Raw genomic sequence first — 26,808 nt, 5'->3', positions numbered from 1 at the left:
CCCGCAATGCACACAGGGAACCTATCACCAAGCACACGGGGAACCTCCCCATGCCTACAGTGCCAGGGGCAGTAGCCAGGCGTGGTCTCTTCGGCTGGTTCACCTTGCTCCAGACCCATCACTTTGGCAAGGGGGAAATCCAATTGTGGGTGGACGATACAACAGGTAACCTGTTAATGACATGGTAATATATTTAAATGAGGTTCCTGACCTTCCTGGGTGTGAACCATGTTATGTCACTGGCGGGTGTGGGGTGTTCATGTCATGCAATCTCGAGTAAAAGACATCCCTGATAGGCTAGAAGGAAAGAGAAATTAAATGACTAAATGTTATATGGTACAAGACGAAAAGAAAGGTGGGAGTGGAACAGGTAAAAAAAACAAAAAAAGTATCTAGAGGAGGTATGAATGGCTGGTTTCTGCATAGCTGCCATTCAGGGAGAGGAAATAAGAGAAAAAAGTTGAGATGTTTGCAATTCTCATGGTAGTCTATGGATAGTCCTCTGCTATCAATTCAAAGCTGCTGCTCAGAAAATCAAATTTTTACTTCTAGGTTTACCAGACAACAGGACAAGAAAATGCAGGTTCAATGAAAAAAATCAGGATGTATTTATTTTCACAAAAAGGTTATCACATGCGGAAGTGATATTGCAATCAAGGTTAGTTGAGGTCAGGACACTCGTCCTATTAAAATAAAAGCTACAGTTTGTAATAGGAAAATGGAAGCTTTCCTATTATAGGCCATGACTTAACATGGACAAAAAGACCTTCTTCAACTCCCTCGAACTGATAGTCATGATTGCACACTCATAAGCACAGCTGTCTCTCAGTGCCAGGGACCCAGTTTCGATTCTGGATGACTGTATATGTGTAGTTTGCACATTCTCTCTGTGTCTGTGTGGGTTTTTTCCGGGTGCTCCAATTTCCTCCCAAAGTGCAAAGATGCGCGGATTTGGTGGATTGGCCATGCTAAATTGTTTAAAGTATGAAGTTGATTTATTAGTATCACAAGTAAGCTTATATTAACATTGCAATGAAGTTACTGTGAAAATCCTCTAGTCGCCACACTCCGGCGCCTGTCCGGGTACACTGAGGGAAAGTTTAGAATGGCCAACACGCTTAACCAGTACAGCTTTTGGACTGTGGGAGGAAACCAGAGCATCCGGAGGAAATCCCCGCAGACACAAGGAGAATGGGCAGACTCCACACAGTGACACAAGCCAGGAATCGAACCCGTGTCCCTGGCGCTGTGAGGCAGCAATGCTAACAACTGTGCCATTTCTTAGGGCCTGATTTTACCAAAACTTTGCGCCCGTTTTCAGGCGCGAAATTGCCGTAAAGTTTGGGTGTCGAGCCTATACCACGATCTGCAGCTGATTCTGAGCAGATCGCGGCTTTACCGACACCCGATTCGGGCGCGGGTCCGGCCCGCGCCCGAATCAGGCGGCCCGACAATTTAAATGCATTAGCATGCATTTAAATCGACTTAATGAACCGCGCGCCCAACCCGACCGCCAAATCCCACTTTACCGTCTTCTGGCCCGTTCCGAATCCGCGCTTTTAGCGACCTGCAGAATAACCGTCCGAAGCGGATTTTTATTCTGCAGGGGAACCTCCGAAGCCCTCTCTGCCCTTGTGAAGTCACCATCCTCCTCGACCATCCTTCGCGGACCCCCCCCGCTAACCACCCCGGCAGCACACCCCCCCCCCCCCCCCCCCCCCGGATCAGACCCTCCTGAGAGGCAGGGCCCCCTCGGCAGAGCACACCCCCAACCTACCTCGATCACTGATCTCCCTCCACCATCCTTCTGTTAGCAAGATAAGCTGTATGTCCCTCAGCTAGATCCACTTTGGTCAGCACAAAGATGGTCCTTCTGCCTTGTGGGTCCATCTGGCTCACCAAGTCAGTTACAATACTGCGTTCAGCATCGACTGAACCATCTTGGATACAAAGGATAATGAATGGTACTGGTTGATCTTCCTGGTGCTATCAGTACTGTAACATCAGGAATGATTGCCGACACCAAGGATATAATTTTTAGCATAAGCAAGGCTTACATGCAGAACCCTAATGCCATTATCCTTTGTATCCAAGATAGTTCAGCAGATGCTGAACGCAGTATTGTAACTGACTTGGTGAGCCAGATGGACCCGTCACACCGCCTCTCCTCCTCCCACACCCGCCACCTCCCCCCCCCCGCCCCCTCCAGAGGGTGATCTGGGTCCCGCTCCCCTCTCCTCCTCCCACCCCCCACTCCTCCCCCCAGAGGGTGATCTGGGTCCCACCCCCTCTCCTCCTCCCACCCCCTCTCCTCCTCCCACCCCCTCTCCTCCTCTCACCGCCACCTCCCCCCACCCCCCCCCCCCCCACCCCCAGATGATTTGGGTCAGAGAACCGCTCTCTCTGCTTTTTTCTCCCTGCCCGAGCGTGCTGCTTCAGATTTTTTTTTCGAACTGCGCATGCGCAGTTCAGAGCTTCGATCGGTCCACCAGCGCTAAGCCCCACCCACAGTGCGAATCGGACTGGAGCCGGCAAAAAGCGTATGGGCACGCTGGAAAGAGGATTCCAGACTCGGATCTATTTGACGCCCAGATTCAGCACTTAGACTCAAAATGGTAAAATCAGGCCCTTAGTGTCCAAAGATGTGTAGGTTAGGTGTATTAGCTGTAGTAAATACACAGGGTTACAGGGATAGATTGGAGGGGATGAGTAGGATGTTCCTTCAAAGAGTCAATGAAGACTTGATGAGCAGAACTGCCTCTTTCTGCACTGTAGCGATTCTATGCATCCATGGAACTGGCAGGCGTGCATGAAATTATTACTTTACCTCCTAATGTGGAGATCAAGGTGAATGGGATTATTCCAGCACTTAGACAGTCCTTCCCTTCAAAGAATATCAGTGGAGAGTTTGAGAAGAAAAATAACTGAAGTGGAAGATGACAGCTTCTTCATTGCAACAGGAAGTATAACTTTTTCTAAAGATAAAGGTAGATTTTATTTTTCACATTGACCTTAAGTGAGTTACCAAGACTCCTTCAATTCATCTTACAACCCCATTGAGAAGGATAAAGGCAGTAGATGCTTGGAAATTCCACCACTTGCCAATTCCCCTCTAAGTTCCTCACCTTCTTGACTTGGAACCTGAACTTTATTCGTTCACTATCGTTGGGTCAAAATCCTGGAATTCCCTTCCTAACTATACTGTGGGTGCACCTTGTTATGATCTCGGTGGAGTCCAGTAACTTTTATAAAGCAATTGGAACTTCCAGTTATTAACTGAAAAAATGTGCCTTAAGATTTCAGCTTTTAAACAAAATACTTACACTGTATGTGCATTAAACATAACAAATATTACTAACTTGATGCTATATTTTAGAAACACATATACTTCAGATCTGAAGGTTTCAAGAAACCACTTCAAAATCTACTGTTATTTCCACCCAAAGGTCCACTATACTTTACAGGATTTTGAGTGTGCTTTCACTTCTCCTGGAACTAACAATAGTATGCCAGAACTCCCAGGAATTCACTTTGCTTGTCTTCAGGGTTCCCAGTTAGCTGTAGCATGAAATTAACTGGGGAATTTCCAACAGTATCTGGGTAGGAAACCATCCAACTCTCTCCTTCAACAGCTCATGCTTATGCAATTCTCAATTCAAGGGAAGGCCTCACTGCATTCTTGTTTAGTTATTCCAAACATTCCAGAAAAACCCCTGACTTCTGATATCCATCAGTTACTTCAACTCACTGTTTCTGTGAGAAACCACATAGATAAAACACAAAACCAAAGAGAAACATTCCTGCAACCTATCCCCATGATAATGTGGCATACCTGGGATGTTCCAAATGGAGATTTAAACAGATTTTTTCCAATTCCCAAACCTTCCCTGTGTTCTGGGAAACCATATGAATAATTAAGTACCAGGAACAACTGATATCTTACCAGACTCACTGGTTCCATTATGAAGCTAAGAAAGGATTAGCTTTTGTTTATAAAGTTCACCCACCTAACTCTCAACCCTTTAAGGAAACATGAACAATCCTTCGAATTGTAATTATCTTAAGGCTGCTTACCCGTTTCTCAAACCCCAGGTTTTCCCCATTTATCTTACATTTAAAAATTATATTCCCAAAACTAGAAGTTAAACTCCTAAAACCTATAAATCATATTAAATCAGATATACGCAACAACCTGCACCATATGGACTGCAGGAGTTCAAGAAGGTGACTCACCACCGCTTTCTCAAGGACAATTATGGGTGTGCAGCAAATGCTGGCCTTGCCAATGATTCACTGATCCCACAAACAAATAAACAAATACATCTCACACCTATTTAATAAACATGTTTATTGCAAAATGCTAATAAACATTTGGAGATACACAGATGTACAGCAATACTTCAGCACACATTTCTGTAAACATTTCTAACTCACACAGCAAGACTTTCAGCGCTACAAGAATTTTAGGGACATTTAGCTCTTTGATGGCTGATCTGTCACGCAATTATACAGAAAAAATTATTTCCTCCAAAGTAAATCGGCCAATTCTGCACCAGATTATTCAAAATACGTTTGTGTGAAATCGCTACGGGCAAAACATAACTTGAGTGGCTCAAGATGGCTTTCATCTGCAGTGCTTTGTAAATTTATCAACTTGCACGGTTGCTATGATTGCTCACCCTATTACTAATGAAAGCATATGCATTAGCCACAGTGTTCCTTATCACCAAATACCTTACATTTGGAATGCAGCGCTGATGCTAAATACGTACATCATTTGATCGTTTCCCCTCATAGAAATGCTTGGATGCCATCACATTTAATTAGACTTCATGGGCTGCAGCCTCCTGGGGCCCCTTCTGTTTCTTCAAATCTCTTAAGTTACCCAAAGGAAGCTATGAGTCTGGGGACTTTAATCAGAGCAGAAGTAGAGATGAGTCATCCACTTTTGGAATGGATATGTAACAAGCAAATAGGTGTAGTTGTAATTTGTCAGTTGTGATCTTTAATGTGATGTTTGCTTTTTGCATTCTTGACTTTAGGTTTTGTGATCATGTAAATTGATTTGTGCAATTTCGTTTTACTAATTCTTGTCATTGTCAAGCTAATTTCCCGAATTCCACTGACTTATTATGTATAATTAAATTAGAACTGAACAGTATATTACAATGTAACAACGGAAGTTTTTTGTAATTTAGAAGAAACAGATTTCAACACAGATTTATAAATGCACAGAAACAAGCTTCCCTGGTGCCTCAATGAGTAGCTGAATGGCTAGGAAAGTTCCACGTTTGACCTGGTCTGAATTATCTGATCTCAGCCATGATAGTAGTAAAGTTACGCAAACTGGTGCTGCCTGGATATTATCATGATCTCCGCATGTCAGACTCCTATTTATTGACTACAGCTCAGCCTTCAACACTATTATTCCCATGAAACGCATCTCTAAACTCTGTGGCCTGGGTCTTGGCACCTCCCTCTGTGACTGGATCCTGAACTTCCTAACTCACAGACCACAATCAGTAAGGATAGGCAACAACACCTCCTCCACGATCATCCTCAACACTGGTGCCCCACAAAGCTGTGTTCTCAGCCCCCTACCATACTTCTTATACACCTATGACTGTACGGCCAAATTCCCCTTCAATTCGATTTTCAAGTTTGCTGATGACACCACCATAGTGGGTCGGATCTCAAACAATGACGAGACTTAGTACAGGAATGAGATAGAGAATCTGGTGAACTGATGCGGCGACAATAATCTCTCCCTCAATGTCAACAAAACGAAGGAGATTGCCATCGACTTCAGGAAGCAGAAAGGAGAACATGCCCCTGTCTACATCAACGATGATGAAGTAGAAAGGGTCGAGAGCTTCACGTTTTTAGGTGTCCAGATCACCAACAACCTGTCCTGGTTCCCCCATGCCAACATTACAGTTAAGAAAGCCCACCAATGCTTCCACTTTCTCAGAAGACTAAGGAAATTTGCCATGTCAGCTACGATTCTCACCAACCTTTACAGATGCACCGTAGAAAGCATTTTTTCTGGTTGTACCACAGCTTGGTATGACTCCTGCTCTGCCCAAGACTACAAGGAACTACAAAAGGTTTTGAATGTAGTCCAACCCATCACGCAAACAAGCCTCCCATCCATTGACTCTGACCACATTTCCCGCTGCCTCGGCAAAGCAGCCAGCATAATTAAGTACCCCATGCACCCCGGACACACTCTCTTCCATCTTCTTCCTTCGGGAAAAAGACAAAAAGTTCTGAGCTCATGTACCAACTGACTCAAGAACAGCTTCTTCCCTGCTGTGTCAGACTTTTGAATGGACTTACCTTGCATTAAGTTGATCTTTCTCTACATCCTAGCTATGACTGTAACATTACATTTTGCACTCTCTCGTTTCCTTCTCTATGATCGATATGTTTTGTTTGTCTGCGCGCAAGAAACAATACTTTCCACAGTATGTTAATACATGTCACAATAATAAATCAAATCAAATCAGATCAAATCAAATGTAGCTGATGCTGGTCCACAATTGAAGATGAGGGTAGCTGCGTAGTTCATCCTCATCTCATCCCATTTCTCCCTCATACCACTAGATCAGGGAAGGCGATGGCCTAGTGGTATTATCGCTAGACTATTAATCCAGAAACTCAGCTAACGTTCTGGGGGCCCGGGTTCCAACTCCGCTGTAGCAGATGGTGGAATTTGAATTCAATTAAAAAAAATGGAATTAAGAATCTATTGATGACCAGGAAACCATTGTTGATTGTCGGAAAAATCCATCTGGTTCGTTAATGTCCTTTAGGGAAGGAAATCTGCCATTCTTACCTGGTCTGGCCTACATGTGACTCCGGAGCCACAGCAATGTAGTTGACTCTCAACTGCCCTCTGAAATGGCCTAGCAAGCCACTCAGTTCAAGGGGGACGAGGGATGGGCAATAAATGCTGGCCAGCCAGCAACGCCCATATCCCACGGATGAATAAAAAACATCTTATGAGAGAGAAGGGCTAATCATATACTTCCTTATTGTCTAACTCCTTCACACTCTATCCTTGTCCCATGTTTCCTATAAGATACCCAAGAACAATAACACTGCTCAGGTAATGCAGGCAGAGCAAAAAGACTGAAGAAATTAAGCATCATCATCATTCAATTTCTCAGTCACAGCCATCAGCTCAGATATTGAGATTGAGTGTAATTTAGAGATTGTCGGATGGGCACATGCTGAGACACCGAGGCATATGTGTACAGGAGCCAAGGCAAGGGGAGAGAACATGAAGGTGTCAGCACACCAGAGGATGAGATCACACACTAATTCCGCTGCTAAGGACGCAGATGTGACTTTGATAGGTCAGGTTATAGAAGACGTTTATGGGTATAGTCACCCAAATGCTTAGTGCCACTGGCCTGCCAGAAAGTCTGTGTTCAGTATCAAGCAGCGTGGAAGATATTGGCACGAATTTAGCACTGGGCTTTGCTCAGAATTTGGAGCCTGACCTTTCCAACATGTGGAGGCAGTGGCGTAGCAGTATTAGCACTGGATTAGTAATCCAGAGAACCAGCACAAAACTTTGGTACCCTGCTTCAAATCCCACCACGGCGAATTTGAATTTAATTTTAAAAAATCTGTAATTGAAAATCTAACGATTACCATTGTCGATTGATGTAAAAACCCATCACGTTCGCTAATGTATTTAGAGAAGGAAATCTGCTGTCCTTACCCGGTAAGCTTACATGTGACTCCAGATCCACAGCAATGTGGTTGACTCAAATGTCCTCTGAAAGGGAGGGCAGCTAGGAATGAGCAATAAACTTTGTCACAGCCAGTGACGCCCACATCCAATAAATGAATAAAAAAAACAGGGTGGTTACTTGTAGCGGTACAACTGTTGAACCAACCATAATGGGACATCTAATAGTGGATGTTTCAGCTCCCAGTGCAGCACAAGCAGCTTCTACTCAAAGCCTGGGTGCTGCAGTGGAATATCAGAACTTGTGTTATGCAATCATAAACTTGGTACTACACAGACTCAAACTTCTGCCAGATCTCTGGCAACGTGGACCTGGAAGCTGCTGCTAAAATGGACCTTCCATCATGCCTCAGCGCTCCGGCATTCTGCTTTCCAAAAGTACCAGGAACAAAAGCAGAAAATGCTTTAAAATCTCAGCAGGTCTGACAGTATCTGTGGGGAAAGAATAGAGCCAGTGTTTTAAATCTAGATGACCCTTCGTCAGAGCTCAGAGCAAAGAGAATCTACAGAGATTTATACAATTGGGGTGGTGAGGGGGTGGGGGGGGGGCGTTGGCGGGCACAGAGGGGGTGTGGAATTGGACAAAGGGAATGTAAGTGAGGATACAGAAGGCTGAGAAGGTACTAAGAGTGCCAGGAATGCTGAGGAAATGCCCAGGAGAATGGAAGGTGCATCATGGCTTGTGACCTTGCTGTTCTTTCTCTGGATGACAACATTTGTTCTCCCACACTCATCCCTCCACCAGCACCCTTACTTGAAACCTGTCTGTCAGCCAACCCTGGCAGTTACAGTCCAGGCAAAGGTGGTGCACCCTGGGTCTTCTTGGCCCAAGAGCTTCTGAAGGTCACCCTCCATGGTCATTTGTAGTCTTCTCCACTGAAAGCCAAGAGCCTTCCACCAACCATGCTGTAACCATTGGGGAGATATCTGATGGCAGCACTAAGGTCAGCTAAAAGCATATAGAATCAGCAGTAACAGAAAGCACAAACATGATTATTTCTGTCTGCAATATAATATAATTCAAGATTTAAATTTGGATTGGAATTTGTGTCCTGTGTTGGCTTTTATGTTTGGATCATGGGAAAGAGAGCAATGATGGTCAGTGACAGAGGAAAATAAGGAAAATGGGACTGATGGTGAATGGGGAATTGCAGTTCAGCTTCCTGATGAATTGTTCATTGATTAGTTGTCACATAGAGCGCAGGCAGAAAGGGGTAGCCGAGCTTGCAGTCTCTCTTCTTCACTCTCTTCTCTGCCTCTTCATCCTGCTCCTCAGTTTCTCACCTGATGGATGATGGCGAGGGCTGTTACCTCTTGATAAGAAGGTTGTGCAGTTTGAGACACAGTCTGTAGAGGCCTCTTATGGAGCAGTCCAGGCAGTGGGTTTGGAATTGCCGCTTTAGGAGAGCAGTGGTTCTCAATGCATCAGCAATTATTTTGCTGAGCAATTGTTAAGCAAGTTGCATTGTTAAAGAGAGGTGGTAAGGATTGACTCACCTATAGATGGATGCAGCTACATCAATATCCATGGCTGAATGTCCTGGAAAGAGAGCATGCGGTGTCTACCTGCACCATTGAGATCTTCCATGCTTGCTGGGCACCGCAGGGACTGGAGTGTTTTATCAACCTCTTTAATCACATGTTGATTTAATGTTTTAAGTTTCCCTTCTGTTTTTTTTTGGTTGATGCAGTATCCCTTTAAGAGGCTGCTCTTTTAATTTGTACGTCAGTTTATTTTATTTAATAATTTATTTAAATTGGTTAACTGTTTTGGTCTAAAAAGAGTATAAATGGACACAGTTGCTACAGTGGGGTTTGGAAGGAATTTGGAGTCTGTCACTCTATGCAAACCTGGCTTAAGAATAAACCTGCACATAAGGTAAAAGACTAGCTTTAGACTCATTCTTCCACAATTAACTGTCATGGTTGAGATATGAAGGAACATATTCATCAGCTGGACTGCTTTATAAAGACTTGCTTTTGTGTTTTTCAAAATGACATTTGCTGAGCTGACAAGATGACTGCTGGATTTGGCAAGTTTCTAAGCCATTTCAAAGTGAACAAAATGCCTCAAATGTCTGGAATGTAACACTCTGCATCGCATAAACATGATGTGGAGATGCCGGCGCTGGACTGGGGTAAACACAGTAAGAGTTTTAACAACACCAGGTTAAAGTCCAACAGGTTTATTTGGTAGCAAATGCCATGAGCTTTCGGAGCGCTGCCCCTTCGTCAGATGGAGTGGATATACTCGCATAAACATTCCAGCCAAGCTAACACAGTGGCCCAGCAGGTGGTCAGTCTGCTCCAGCCAACTTTGAACAAAGATTCTAATCTTCAACAATGGTACTAATGGCCTAAGCATTAACAGTTATAACACAATGCTTTCAACAAGAAGGCCTTGGTTAGCAACCAAAAACCAGTATCACATGACTGAGACTTTGGCCTGCTGACATCCTATAATTATATAGCTCCTGAACCTTATGGTCAGTTACTGTTTGACCTCCAATGAGAACAGGACTCCAGGCAATGGCCTGCCATTAAACAGGAGGCAGCAGAAAGAACTCTGTCCCTCATCAAAAGTGCAAACTTCTGTGCCCCTTACCATGCTATACTATACCCTTACTATACTCCTTATACACCTATGACTGCATAGTCCAAAGATGTGCGGGTTAGGTTGATTGGCCAGGTTAAAAATTGCCCCTTAGAGTCCTGGGATGCGTAGGTTAGAGGGATTAGCGGGTAAATATGTGGGGGTAGGGCCTGGGTGGGATTGTGGTCGGTGCAGACTCGATGGGCCGAATGGCCTCCTTCTGCACTGTAGGGTTTCTATGGTTTCTATGGACTGTGTGGCCAAATTCCCCTCTAGGGTATTAAAATTCAAATGGGCAGTCTGGTGGCTGCAGACTTGGAGGGCTGAAGAGTCTGTTCCTGTGATGTAATCTTCTTTGTGCTTTGTTCTATGTTCGATGATGAAATGTGAATCGTGTTTTTTGCATCCCGGATTCCACTCCCTCCCTTGCACTGAACATTGTGTCCTGTGGGACAGGGACAGATCCGGATGCCCCGGGGCTTTCTGGACTCCAGGCCCGTACTGCAGCTCTTGCCCATCCTGGTCAAGACAGCTCAGACGAGTCCTCAGAGGATATGGGTGAAGGAACCTCCGAGGGTGGCATCGTTTTGGCGTCAGCTCCCACCTCATAACTCACCATCCCAGATACTGACACGTCGGTGGGTCCAGTTAGTGGTGAGGCTTCTGGGTCACTCTCTGGTGAGCACAACACACCTGATAATGTACATCGGATGGAGGAGGGAATGTCCGAGGCCTCTGGCATGCGGGGGCCTGCTGGAGGCGAGGACTCAGCTGGCCCCAGGCTACATGCTGGGCCTCTGAGATCACTTCTCCCTCAGCTGCTGGAGATGCAGCAACAGAGCCAGGGAATGCAGGAGGGGCTGACGGCCACATTGGACCGACTGAGAGGCCGTTGTGAGGAGTCCCAAAGCTTTCAGGCGGACCAGCTATTGCCTGTCTTTCATGCTTCCCAGGCCAACAATGCATGGGTGACATCTGCAGTGGAAAGCCTGGGGCAGGGGATCCTCAACATGAGCGGCAGGCTCCAAGTGAAGGCTGAGTCACAGCAGGCCACAGCGAAATCCCAGCATGCCCAAGCCCACCACTCTGATGTGACAATGTTGCAGGAGATAGAATGACTTTGGAGTGGGGGGGGGGGGTGGAACCCACAGACACAAGCCCCTAATGACTGAACTGCCTGGTGATCAGGGCCTTCCTCGCCGCTCTTACATACCTCATTTGAGCTGCCAGCCCTCCAGTGCCTGGGTCGTATTGCTTGGCGTGCTTTTCCTCCTCTTCTTCCTCCTCCTCTTCTTCCTCCTTCTCCTGCTGGTCATCCTCCTCAGCGATGACGGCTGGTCGGCCTCCACCTCCTCCAATATGTCACCTCTCTGCTGTGCCAGGTTGTGGTCGGCACAGCACACCACCACACTGCGGGAAGAGATCACTGGGTTGTATTGTAGGGCCTCGCCAGAACGGTCCAGGCATCGGAATCGCATTTTGAGAAGCCCAGTTCACCTCTCCACTATCACGTGGGTGGCTACATGGGCCTCATTATAGCGGGTATCTGCCTCAGTCACAGGCCTCTGCACAGACATCATCAGTCATGTCCAAAGCGGGTAACCCATATCACCCACGAGCCAGCCCCGCAGCCTGGGCTCCTCCTCAAAGGCTTCCAGGATGTCCAAGCTCCTGCGAATGAAGCTGTCGTGCACGCTGCCTGGGTGTCTCGCACGGATGTGCATAATGTTCATACTGTGGTCACACACCAGTTGCACATTCAGGGAGTGGAACCCATTCCTGTTGATGAATCTTCGTGGATTCTGCAGGTGGCCCCCTGTACGTTAGGCATCCCCGCAATGGCTGCGAACCCTGTAGCCTGGGCTTCCTGATGGGCCTGGTTCAGGTTAAATTTGATGTCCTGCTCAGCCCGGGCGTACAGGGCTTCAGTGACCTCTTGACACAGATGTGCACAGCTGACTGGGAACTGCCACATATATCTCTGCTCGGGGTCTGGAAGGGGCCATTTGCATATAAGTTCAGAGTATCCGTCAATTTGACAGCCACCGAGAGTGGGTGTCCCTCTCATTACCCCTAGGTGCCAGGCCCTGCAACAGGTGGTACAGGTGTTGCATTGTCTCCTTTCGGAGGTGGAGACGTCAGCGGCACACATCTCATGCATGGAACTGCCGGGGTCTCTGCCCCCTCCTTCTCCTGCATCCCCCCACTCTGAGCAAATGACGGCCACCTCCTGCTTCTGGTGGTCGTCTCCCTCTACTCCAGCAAGTGGTAAGGCCTGAGCCTCCTGTGCCCACAATTCTTCCTCCAGCTCGTCCTTCTCAGCTCTAGCAGCAACCAAAAGGACAGCTAAAGCCATCTCGTCACACTGAAGGTGGGGGAGGGGGGAGTTGGTTGGAGATAAGGAGAGGTTAAGGAACACGGCTTGCCCCTAGCACATCAACAGTCACTGTCCATACTGCCTATTCCCCAGCCACGTGTTCCCCAGAATCATAATACCCCTCATTCCCCCGGCCACATGCTCCCAGAATCACAGCTTCTTGGAAAGTTGAGAGGCTGCAGCAGTGCAATTTGCAAGGTCTTTGTACACATACTTCAGCTGACAGAGTGCTGAGTGCACTAGGACCCAGCAGCATCCAAAAGACCCGAGGTCAGTACTGAGACCCGGGTCCATGCTGCAAATCGGACATCGGACACCCTGCTGAGCAATAGCCCCCCCCCCCCCCCCCACACACATTTGCAGAGGCCCAACCGACTCGAGAAACAAAATGGCCACAATGAAAGGACCCCCTTAAGCAGCAGACAGCCGTCGGACACGAGGCACTTACCTTCTCACTAACTCTCTCTGATGGAGCGCCCGAATTGGACTTATGTGGAGCATGTCTGTTTTGCGCCAATTCTGGATTGGCGAATGCGGTGATAAAGGGGGAAGTGTTGGTAAAGTTGGGCATGCAGCCCAATAAGTTAATTTAAATGCATGCCTCGGAAAAGCAGCCAGCATAATCAAGAACCCCATGCAGGTCGGACATGCTCTCTTCCATCTTCTTCCATCGGGAAAAAGATACAAATGTCTGAGGTCACGTACCAACCGACTCTTCTCTGCTGCCATCAGACTTCTGAATGGACCTACCTTATATTAAGTTGATCCTTCTCTACGCCCTCACTATGACTGTAACACTACATTCTGTGCTCTCTCCTTTCCTTCTCTATGAGCGGTATGCTTTGCCTATGTAGTGCGCAAGAATCACCAATAAGAGACACTCTAACCACCACCCCTTGACATTCAATGGTGTTACCATCACTGAATCCCCCACTATCAACATCCTTGGGGTTACCATTGACCCGAAACTCAACTGGACTCACCACATAAACACAGTGGCTACAAGAGCTGGTCAGAGGCTAGGAAAACGGTGGCGAGTAACTCACCCCCTGACTCCCCAAAGCCTATCCATCATCTACAAAGTCAAGAGTGTGATGGAATAGTCTCCACTTGCCTGGATGGGTTCAGCTCCAACAACACTCAAAAAGCGTAACACCATCCAGGACAAAGCAGCCCGCTTGATTGGCATCTCATCTACAAACATTCAATCTCTCCACCACCGACGCTCAGTAGCTGCAGTGTGTACTATCTACAAGATGCGCTGCAGCAATTCACAAAAGATCCTTAGACAGCACCTTCCAAACCCACGACCACTTCCATCTAGAAGGACAAGAGCAGCAGATACATGGGAACACCACCACCTGCAAGTTCTCCTCAAAGCCACTTGCCATCCTGACTTGGAAATATATCGCCGTTCCTTTGCAGTCGCTGGGTCAAAATCCTGGAATTCCTTCCCTAATGGCATTGTGCGTCAACCCACAGCACACGGACTGCAGTGATTCAAGAAGGCAGCTCACCACCACCTTCTCAAGGGCAAATAGAGATGGGCAATAAATGCTGGCCAGCCAGCGATGCTGGATTGACGCACAATGTCATTAGGGAAGGAATTCAAGATTTTGACGCAGCGACTGCAAAGGAACGGCGATATATTTCCAAGTCAGGATGGCAAGTGGCTTTGAGGGGACCTTGCAGGTGGTGGTGTTCCCATGTATCTGCTGCTCTTGTCCTTCTAGATGGAAGTGGTCATGGGTTTGAAAGGTGCTGTCCAAGGATCTTTTGTGAATTGCTGCAGTGCATCTTGTAGATAGGATACACTGCTGCTACTGTGCGTTGGTGGTGGAGAGATTGAATGTTTGTAGATGAGATGCCAATCAAGCAGGCTGCTTTGTCCTGGATGGTGTTAAGCTTCTTGAGTATTGTTGGAGCTGAACCCACAAATGAATGCAAAAAAACAATACTTTTCATTGTTTACCAATACATGTGACAATAATAAATCAAGTCTGGAACCTTGGAACTTGTGCCTTCAAGCCGAATATTCTCTATGTGTCTTCTCCCATCATGGAAACCTCTCTTTGGGAAAGACAGAATCAGCTAACTTCCCCTCTAAAGGAAGATTCCATTTGATTTTTGATTCTGCGCTCTGGACGCTGATGCACTATCAATTAAGCAAAGACTAGTTTGTATGCAAGAACAAATAGGCTTTTATTCGCAAAAGACTTGGAGCACACCCATGCTGATGAACTGGTCCGGCGACTGAAGCAAGGGGGTTGGGAGCAGTCACCTTTATACCTAGACCAGGGGGGAGGAATCTCAGGCAGGGCCGCCAGGAGTGTGTCCAGGCATGTCACACACACACACAGGCAATAAGCTACAGTGGTTTATCACAGACGCATGTAAAACTCATACTTATGTTCGTGCACTAAACCTTCTTCCTTTTTCTTTATACCCCATTAGTTGTGTGAGTATGAAAGGGTGGATGTTACAAAATATGTGTGTATATAAGAATAAAGCACTGCTTTTTATTTTATCATACCTCGGGTTTGCTGCATAAGTTATTCATAGAGGGTTGCAACACTCTAAATTTCAGGGTTTGGGGAAAATACGCCACTGTTTGCAAAGGGGGAAATCAGAAAAAAAAACCTTCCTGTTTATGGATGGAGTGCGAGGAAATCAGAGCAGTGTAAATTGACTCCCTCCTGTACATAACAATATAAATACTGCAATCTACTAAGATTGCTTGCGGCAGTCAGCAGATAACTTTTGTCATCAGTAGCCAGCCTTTTGTTTGCCACAGTGGTTGAAGTGCAGCCAGCATGATGGAATGCCAAAGAATGAACATATCATGATTGCTGCCAGGAGATTGGGCATTGACCTGCATGATTCCCTGTCAATGGCCTCGCACCAGCTGGAGGTTGAGTAGTTGGAATCCCTTTTGGGTATGGCACATGGCAGAGTTGACGCAAAGTGCACACAACGCAATGTGCTGCAGTCAGTTGTACCCAGAACCATGAAGAAGCCTGCAATCCATGTAAACTCTCCTACTCATTCTATCAGCTTGCCTCTGGCCAGTGGGAACAAAAGCCAGTTATCTCCCTTTGCATGGAGAGGCCCAGTGACCTCCTTTATTCAGTAATACACTGCAAACTGATGTTTAGAAGGAGCCAGAATCATCAAAGCTCGCAGCCACGGACACCTTGTCAGCCACAGGCAAAAGTGCAGATTTCAGCCCAGCAACACAAAACATCTCAGGCATTAATCATTGCTGAATTTCAGGTTGAAGAATTGCTCTGTAAACACTTTCCGCAGATATGACCTCATGTTGAGAGCCCTTCTTCTGCCCATCCTCCCCTATCTTCCAGTAGCTTGTCCTGCTCTGGGTGGACTACCTTCATTCTCTCAGTCAAACTCAATGCTAAGAGGAAGGCTCACTACTTCACACATGTTTGAGAGCAACTGGTTTGTTCAGAAACCTTTTAAGTCAGCAAAAAATTAAGTCAGCATCTTTGACACCATTCTTTATCAATTAAACTCATAGAACTGCAGGAACAATCAGAAGAACGAGGCCAGTAACTAATTTGTGAGCAGCTAATCATCCCTTTAAGTAGCACTGGTGCGTGAGAGGGGGTTAGTGTGGTTGACCAATTTGGCGTCTGGTGCAGTTCCGATCAGAACTGAGCAAGCTGGTAAGGGACGCCATTTTGGATGATTAAAGGGCCTCATCGTGCCTAAAGAATGGGCAATAATGAACTCAGTTTCACCCCTAATAAGACTTGAAGGTCTGACAGTGGCCTAATATAATGTTCCAAGGCTAGGTTTAAACTCAGTTATTGAAACTGTTGACGGTTACAAAGATTGCAACTATGATCTTTGAATCAAAAACGAAAAATGTTGGAAAATCTCAGGAGGTCTGACACCATCTGTGGAGAGAGAGCCAAAAGTTGTTCTCTCTCCACAGATGCTTTCAGACCAGCTGAAAGTTTCCAACATTTTCCGTTTTTGTTTCAGATTCCAGCATTCGCAATGATTAGCTTTTATGATCTTTGAATGTTTATTTCCTCCACATGGAATTTTCAATTTTATAGAATCACAGAATGGTTACAACACAGGAGGAGACACTTAGCCCATCATGTCTGTGCTGGCTCTCTGAAGGTGCAATTCATCTCATACCACATCCTCTTCCTTTTCAGATAGCAGATCCAATTCCCTCTTGAATGCCTCAATTGAACCTGTCTCCAACACACTCTCAGGCAGAGCATTCCTGATCTTAATCATCCACTGCGTGCAAATGATTCTCCTCATGTCGCCATTTCTTTTGCCAATTATTTTAACTTTGTGCCCTCTGGTGTTCAATCCTTTCACCAATGGGAACAGTTTCTCCCCATCTATTCTATTCCGATCACCCATGACTTTGGACAGCTCAGCGAAATCTCCTCTCATCTGTTCTCCAAGGATAATAATCCCAACTTCTCCAATCTTTCTGCATAACCGAAATTACTCACTCCTGGAACCATTCAAATGAATCTTTTCTGCACTCTCTCTAATACTTCCACATCCCTCCTAATGTGTAGGGTCCTGAACTGGAAGCAATACTGCAATTGAGGCCAAACCAGTGTTTTCTACAGATTTAATATAACTTTCTTGCTTTTGTAAAGAATGCCCCTATTGATAAAGCCCAAATGCCATATGCTTTATTTACCATTCTCAACCTGCCTTGCCACCTTCAATGATTTATGTACATATACACCCAGCCCCGCTGCTCCTGCATCCCTTTTACAATTGTATCCTTGATTTTTTATTGACTGTCCCCCATTCTTCTGACCAAAACAAATCACTTCACACTTCTCTGCATTAAATTTCATTTGCCACTTGTCTGCCCATTCCACTAACCTGTCTTTGTCCTTTTGACGTTCTATACTATCCTCCACACAGTTCAAAAACACTTCACAGTTTTGTATCGCCCAGAAATTTTGAAATTGTATTCTGTACAACAAGGCCGTTGTCATTAATATATATCAGTGAGAGCAAGGGTCCTAACTCTGGGGAACTCCACTATAAATATTTCTTCAGTATGGAAAACAACCGCTAACCACGACTCGCTGTTTCTTGTCACTCAGTCAATTTCAAATCCATGTTGCTATTGTCCATTTTATTCCATGAGTTCAATCTGTGCTCACAAGTTAGTTGTGAGGCTCTTTACCAAATGCCTTTTGGAAGCCACAAGACTTTTGGATGTACGTCACATCAACAGCATTACCCTCGGAAACACAATTTCCTCATGGATGGATTTCAATACATATAAATGTGAGCTGTTGTATTTTGGAAAGTCAAACCAGGGTAGGACTGATACAGTGAATGGTAGTGCCCTGGGAAGTGTTGAGGAACAGGTGGACCTCGGAGTACAAGTACATAGTTCATTGAAAGCAACGTCACAGGTAGACAGGTTGGTGAAGAAGGCATCTAGCACAATGACCTTCATCAGTCAGAGCATTGAGTATCGGAGTTGGGACATTATGTTGCAGTTGTATATGTCATCGGTGAGGCTGCACTTGGAGTATTGTGTACACGTTTGGTCACCCAGATATAGGAAAAACATTGATAAACTAGAAAGTGTGCAAGAAGATTTACGAGGATGGTGCCAGGACTAGTGGGCCTGAGTTACAGGGAGCGTTTGGCCAGGTTAGGACTTTATTCCTTGGCACCTAGGAGAATGAGGGGTATATTTATACACCTTATTGAGGTGTATAATATCATGAGGGGCAAAGATAGGATGAACACACATAGGGGAGCGATTCCCCCATCCTGCTTTGCTAATTTTTTAGTGCAGTGGGCCAGGTGATTCCAGCGGCACCTGATCCATGGGATCCACATTGGACATCCTACCCTGACAACGCCTCCCAGTGCCAGATTTCCAACAACATCACATCCGCGCCGGAAATCGGTGGGGAGCGGCATGAATGATTTAAAAGCTGATTTAAATATATTTTAAATACAACTAGCAGGTTCTGGACTGAAGTCTCTGGGCCCACTAGTATCTCCACCCTCACCAGAGTTTGTTCACTCCAGCAGGGATTATTATAGCTCCCCATTTTCAGGGAGCTAGCAGCCCAACCCCGCTGGACTGAAGGGGGAAAATCGTTTTTAACTGTTCTCTACCTTTTATTTCTTTATTGTCTTTCTTTATTTTACTTTCCCTCCACTCTTTCCCCCTACTTTATGCCCCCTTTTCTTACCTTTTCTCCCACTTCGTTTTGGAATTTCCCTCTTTTTCTCAATTTTACCTCCTCTCCCACCCATCTCACCCCTCCCCACACATCTTCATCTGTCACAGTTTACCCTCTGATTTCAGCTTCTCTGCCATTTGACCATTTACACCTTCTATTCTCTCTATGGGCTGCCATTAGCAGCCTTTCCCCTTGTTTTGTGGCTATGACTCATCTTTCATTCCCTCACCCCACAGTATAAATATTTCCAACTTTCTATGCCTTTTAGCTTTGACAAAAGGTCATATGGACTCCAAACGTCAGCTTTTTTCTCTCCTTACAGATGCTGCCAGACCTGCTGAGATTTTCCAGCATTTTCTCTTTTGGTTTCAGATTCCAGCATCCACAGTAATTTGCTTTTAATTTATAAGAACAAAAGAACTAGGAGCAGGAGTAGGCCACCTGGCCCCTCGAGCCTGCTCTGCCATTCAATAAGATCATGGCTGATCTATTCATGGACTCAGCTCCACTTACCCGCCCATTCATCATAAGCCTTAATTCCTTTACTGTTGAAACATTTATCTATCCTTGCCTTAAAAACATTCAATGAGATAGCCTCAACTGCTTACTGGGCAGGGAATTCCCCAGATTCACACCACGTTGGGTGAAGAAGTTCCTCCTCAACTCAATCCTAAATCTGCTCCTCCTTATTTTGAGGCCATGCCCCCTAGTTCTAGTTTCACCTGTCAGTGGAAACAACCTCCCTGCTTCTATCTTACCTATTCCCTTCATAATCTTATATGTTTCTATAAGATCTCCCCTCATTCTTCTGAATTCCAATGAGTATAGTCCCAGTGTACTCAGTCTGTCCTCATAAGCCAACCCCCTCAACTCCAGAATCAACCTAGTGAATCTTCTCTGCACCCTCTCCAATGCCAGTATATCCTTTCTCAAGTAAGGAGACCAAAACTGTACACAGTACTCCAGGTGCGGCCTCACCAGCACCTTGTACAGCTGCACCATAATCTTTCTGTTTTTAAACTCCATCCCTCTAGCAATGAAGGACAAAATTCCATTTGCCTTTTTAATTACCTGCTGCTCCTGCAAACCAACTTTTTGTGATTAATGTACAAGGACACCCATGTCCCTCTGCACAGCAGCATGTTGCAATTTTTTACCATTTAAATAATAAGTCAATATTGCTACCAAAATGGGTGACCTCACATTTACCAACATTGTACTCCATCTGCCAGACCTTTGCGCACCCACTCAGACTATCTATATCCCTTTGCAGACTTTCAGTGTCCTCTTCACATTTTGCTCTGCCAAGCACCTTAATGCCATCTGCAAATTTTGACACACTACACTTGGTCCCCAACTCCAAATCATCTATGTAAATCGTAAACAAAGAGACCATTTAATGAGATCATTTTTAGAGTTTAAAGGACTCCCTTTTCTGGTTCTCCCAGTGTTCAACGTCACGAAAGCAAATACAAGTTTCAAGTTTATTTATTAGTCACAAGTAGGCTTACATTAACACTGCAATGAAGTTACTGTGAAAATTCCCCAGTCGCCACACTCCGGTGCCTGTTCGGTTACCCTGAGAGAGAATTTAGCATGGCCAACGCACCTAACCCAACACACGTCACAAACACAGGAAACAGACCTTTTCTAACAACTCTAATCTCATTGCTAATTACAATTGTTTCCATCAATAAGAAGTAAATTGAAATACATGTACATTAAAAACATTTTAGGCCCATCTGCTCATGCGAAAGGCAACATGTCATTATATAATTTCTGTAATGCTTTTGCTGTCTGCAATGATTTGTGATCTTCATTCTCATTCAAGCCAAAATCTTTTCAATAAGTTTCAAAATTCAAGACTATCGTGCTTAGTTCATTTCATGCCCCTGTAATCCATGAAAATAAAAGTCAAAGATAATTTTGTTTCGAAAGCATTAATAATTTACAGTGCAGTAGCTTGGAATGGCTTGAATTCATAGATCACACACGGTGATAAAACTGACAAAAATAATCTCAAACCTTGAAGAGGGATATGACAGTTTAAAATAATCGTAGATTGAAGTTTATTCATTAATTTACACTTCCATTCACTGAAACCCACCCTCAGCGACAGATGATGAATATGTTGCTGCTTGAGCTTTTCGATTGACATTTATTGCGTTGCTAAATCTTGCTGTGCCATATTCTTATTAGAAATCCAGCAACATTTGAAGCATGTTGGCTGAGAAGACCAATGCCATCATTCTCTTGATCTGCATAACATTGTCCAACAATGCCCCTGTCTCAGTTCATTCACTGCTGAAACCCTCATTCAAGCCTTCCTTAAACTCCAGGCTGGACTATCCCAATGCACTGCTGGCTGCTCTCCCACCTTCCAACTTGTGTAAACTTGAGGCCATCCAACACTCTGTTTCCATGTTTTAACTTGCAGCAAATCTACCATCTACCATCCCTTTGCTCACAGTCCTTCTTTGGTTCCCAGTTAAATAATGCCTTGAATAGAAAATCTCCTTACTATCAGATCTCTCCATAGCCTTGTACTCCTCATCTCTTGATCATTTAATCCCCCCACCATTGGTGGTTGGCCTTCAGTTGACTGGGTCCAAATCTCTGGAATACCCTCCTGACACCTCTCTCTTTACTTCCCTCCTTTAGGACACTCCTTAAAACCTATCTCTTTGACCAAGCTTTTGGTCACTTCACTTCATATGCCTCAGTATCAAATTTTGTTTTATAACGCTCTGTAGGGCAGCTTGGGGTGCTTCATTATGTTAAAAGCACAACATAAATATACATGTTGCTGTTGAGGTAGTTTTCCAACATTGCAATGTCTTTTCTAATCAATACTGCCTTCACCTTTCATTTTCGTCCCTCATCTTTTCTGAGCACTTCATATCCTTGAACCTTAAGCATCCAGTTCTTGCAATTTTTAAGCCACATTTCTGCTGTTGCCACTAAAATATATTCCCACATTGCTATTTATACTTGCAGCTCACCAATGTATTCACCACAATTAGTGCGCGTTCATGCACGTGTTCTAAATCTGTATTTCTATTCCTCGTAGTACTTCTTAGTCTGCTTCTATCAAATATGCTTTTTCCAGCACTATCCAATACTCTTACTTTATGCACCTTATTCCTCTTGCTTTTGTCTATTTGCTGGTGCCTACCCACTATCAATTCAATTCAAACCCTTCCCACCACACCAGTGAACTTCCCTGTGAGGACATTAACCCCAGTCCAATGGAGGAGTAATCCATTTCTTTTGAATAGGCCTCGCTTGCCTCAGATCTGATCCCAATGTCCCAAGAATCGGAAGTCCTTCCTCCTGCACCATGCTTCAATCAGGTATTGGTGCCCCCTATTTTCCTATTTCCACAGTCTCTCGGATGTGGCACTGGGAGTAATCAGGAGATTACTACCGTCGAGATCCAACATTTTATCTCGCTCACTTGCTCCTGAAAGTCTGACAAAAGGAGCCATTACCTGCCCTCTCCTTATCGTTAGCACCAATAAGTACCACAACTTCTAGCTCACTCCCTTCTCCCTGCCAAATAATTTTACATATTAATGTATTATGACACTTTCTCTGAGAAAGGTTACTGTAATGCATCATCTACACAATGGTGATCAATGTAAGTTTAAAAGTATGTCTGCAGGGCAGATCTCAATAATGAATATGCGCATTAGGACACATCTCCAATACAACACAGCATCTAATATTCACATTTGAAAGTGTCAAATTGTTTACTCTATCCTTTCAGAATGTTTCAAACTCTTCAGCTGTTTTCCCCTAGTGGTCATAAACTCTCCAAGCAGGTATTAGTTTAGGACTTCCCACTCCCACCACAGCACATGAAAATTGTGTGCGAGAGAAAATGCTACTTTCCTGTGGTTCTCAAAATGGGGACCCAGACCTTAGAAGAAGTGTATTTGTGTTTTCCATGCAAAGCCTTCCCAACCCATGAAAAGGCTGCACATAAATGACGTAAGGTTAAAAAAAAATTTCCAGCAAAAAAAAAATGAACTTCAGCATTTCAGGACATTCGCACCTCCATTGGGAGACAAAAATCCAGCCCAATGAGTAAGGTTCTTTTGCTATTAACCATATGTTCTGCTCTTCAACTGGATGTGTGGATTCAACTCCTACTTCTGTTGCATAGGCCAAGATTTTCATCTTTAAGGCAGGTAGCAGGAGTTGGGAAAATTTCTGGTGTGGATTGGAGGGGGCAGGCAGGTTTGGAGGGCAGGGAGGGGGATGCAGTGGGTGTGGGTCAGATGGAGTTGGCCTGGCCAACCAAAGGTAAAGGTCAGAGGCAGTCCATAGGGGCTGTCAGGTGTCAAGGGAGGCAGTTTAAAGGGTCACCTCGGTTTGTGAGATTTCAATCCAGTTAAAATAAAAAAGAAAGACCACCCAATATTCACCCCACACACCCCCTCACCCTCACACACTCCCAATATCCCATCAATGCCAACTCATACCTCCCATGCATGGGCTATGATCCTTCATGATGATCATGCCAAGGTTAGCCGTTCCACCCACCACCTCATGGCCTGACATGTCCCCTATGCCAAACTATGTTCAGGCATCCTCCCCTGGCTTCTCATGCCCCTGTGCTAATCTGTAGCACATCCATGTCCATTGACCCAGTGGTATAGAACCGATGAACTATTGTGACAATAGAATGTATAATATCTTTTTAAAAAACAGACATTCATTCATAACTTTCCACTATATTAAAAAAGTCCTCATTCTATAGGGTAATAAAATGCCAATCACCCAGATCCTTTAAAGGTTTAGTAGCAAAAACTGCAAGCACTGGAACCATCTTAACTAAAATAAACATTGCACAATCACCAGCAAAGATCAGATAGCCAGAGCTGTGAATCAATCAATGGTTTCTCTGAGGCTCAGTTGTATCAACAGACTAAATAAATTCATGGGTCCTCAGCCAAGGTTCATTCTGTATTCTTGGTTGAGAACCCAGACATTCATTCGAGCACCAAGTTTTCCTTACTGCGCTGCACCAGTGTATCAGGCAAGATTCTATATTCAATTCCTTGAAGCAGGCAGGGAATTGAACACCTTCTGGCTAAGAGGTAAGAATGCTCACAGCTGATATTGGAACAAAACGCAGTTTGAACAGTTACCCATTCAACAATGAGCCTAATTCTGAAAGGCAGGGAAAGGTTTCTAGCTGAGATGGGAGGAAGGAAAGTAATCAGATGTTAAATTAGTTTCAAGGGGCTGCACCAATGCATGAAATTATTTCCAATGACACTGTGCAGATTCATCCCCTCTGGGAGAACGCGGACAGAAATAGCCAACATGGACAGACAACACCACAATAGGCAGCTCAGTGATACACCTCATAGCTAACCCAAATAACATGATTTGCAGTAAAATTATACTTATAATCTTACATTTGTAGAGGACAAATATCAGCATTCTTCCTGAAAGATTTATTTGCTCCATTGTGTAATCATTGCAGTGACAAGTGGAAGTTAAAATGACTCAGATAGATTAATTTAAAAAGTCGAACTCCCTTTAGGGCATGCTTAGTAACATAATCCAATTATAGATACCAGGGATGCAAAGAAAGTGTGTTACATGGGCAGTTAGAGAAGGGTATTCATGCAGACTATCAACAATAAAGGTGGAAACACCCATTTTTTTAAAAGAACGTTTATTGTGTTACTTTTCCCCTCTCATTCATCTAACAAAAATCAGAGGCAAATCTAATAAATGGCATTTATATTAAAATTCTGTCAAATGAAGTGCAAGGGCATTTTGACAAAAAAAAATGCAGTTGGTGGGAATATAGTTACCCTCTAGTGATCCACCGACATAAATCCTCTTATCCACCCTCAAAACTAGCCTAGCTGAACACAGCTGTTAGGACCGATAAGGTCTATGATTTACAGTTATTCATAGAACACCAATATGAAAGAAATCTATCATTTTTTCCCCCTTTTCTTTGCATTGTCTTCACAGTGTGTGTAAGGTATTGTGGTTGGTAGTATTTTAAATAACATTATACTGAGATGTAAGCTGCCTGATATTTTATACTCGATATTTTCTGTTGAGGACATACACCATTCATGACAGAGAGACTGAAGTCAGTTACCCTTTGAATTGTTCTTTTAGGTTTTTGGTGAAGCCAGAAATCTTTCACAGCCATTGACAGACACAAATCTCAATCCCCATGGACCTAGAAATTTTGGACGGAATTTTGCTACAAGGCTTAAGATCCTGTCACTGGGCAGAGGATGGGGAAGGTTCTGAATAATGGAATTCTGTGTCAGCTGGCCAATTCATAGCTAGGAGGCAGAGGAGATGCCTAGTTAGCTGGTGATGATGGCATGAGGTAACATCGCTGGAAATGCTAGCAGGGCAGAGGACAATCTTGGGTGGTCACACAGTCAGTTATGCCTCCCTGCAGTTTCCCCGTCTGTCTGCTCGAGCAAGATACTCTTCCCCTGGGACAGGAGGACGGAGATGGCAGAGGAGGTCAACAGTTTCCTTGGGTCATCCCTTGAAGTTGGCTGCAGTGTCACAAGAACATCATCCAATCTTTTGAGGGGAGTGCACTGCATACAACTTAAAACTACAGCTTTACATGTGAGGGTGAGATTGGTAGAAAAGGAACTCAATTAGTTGCAATGGGACCAGGCACCTACATTGTCTGTCATAGGCATGGTAGCCTGTCACTCAATGGCTCAATGTACCCTGGTGGCACCTGGTCTGCTTCTTCTGAGTGACCACATGCAAGAGGCAGTCCTGTGGCCCCATGATGGACAGTCAGTTTTCCAGCAGCATAATGTTGGTGCTTGTCTTGTCAAGCCATCAACGATGGTCATTTATGTGGTTGCAGGAGGGCACTGCTCACAATGCTAAAGAAAAGGCTTGACTCCAATAGAGGACTTCTCATGTGAGTGGGGAGATGCAAATAAGCCCCAAAAAGGAGATGATATGGTTGCCTGGGTGCTCCTCTCAGGGAGCTCTTGGATTTGGTGGTGTCTTCTCAGTAACATCAACTGTTAACTTGGTCAGAGGAGAGTCCTACACTTTAGTAGGAAGCCCTTCATACACCAGGGCCCTCCTGGCCTCAGGCAGCCAGAGGATGACTGCTGAGGCTATCCAAAGCCACAAGGCAACTTGCTTAGCAACCTGCCTCCACATCAGCTGACAGTGCATGGAAGCACAATGGGCAAGTACATTTAAGAGATGGAAGATATGTCCCTTGCTGCACTCGGGATTACCGATTAAAATGGTGTTAAGGCACATAGCCTTGTCATCTTTGTGTTCTCCAATAATAATGGAATCCTTACATTTTGCAGGGTACTGGGACTTCAGAGGTACACTGGATCTGCCAAAGAGTGTGATTAGAGGGACCTCATTGTATGAGGTCGATGCATTAACTCCACCACCGTTAATAACATATTGGGTGCAGGTGAATGGGAAGAACAATGAGAGAAACTACAACAGGACTACAGAAAGCTGTAGTTTTATTAGATTGCATGGATTTGTATGAAGGAACACCTGAAACATTCCTGTATTAGCATGTCCTGATTCTCTCTTTCTCCCACCTCATTGTGCCTTGGCTATAGTCTCTGATGTTGTTCATGCTGTGTCGAGCCATCATTCTCCTCCATATCCTCATTAATGGAGGAGAAATCATGCTGTTTGAATTCCTTGGGCAGAGCAGGAGCCATACCAAGCTGTGATACAACCAGAAAGAATGCTTTCTACGGTGCATCTGTAAAAGTTGGTGAGAGTCGTTGCTGACATGCCAAATTTCCTTAGTCTTCTGAGAAAGTAGAGGCATTGGTGGGCTTTCCTAACTATA

This window comes from Mustelus asterias, chromosome 4 (assembly GCF_964213995.1).
Source record: "Mustelus asterias chromosome 4, sMusAst1.hap1.1, whole genome shotgun sequence".
In the NCBI taxonomy this organism is placed as follows: Eukaryota; Metazoa; Chordata; class Chondrichthyes; order Carcharhiniformes; family Triakidae; genus Mustelus; species Mustelus asterias.
This window is presented reverse-complemented; position numbering follows the sequence as displayed.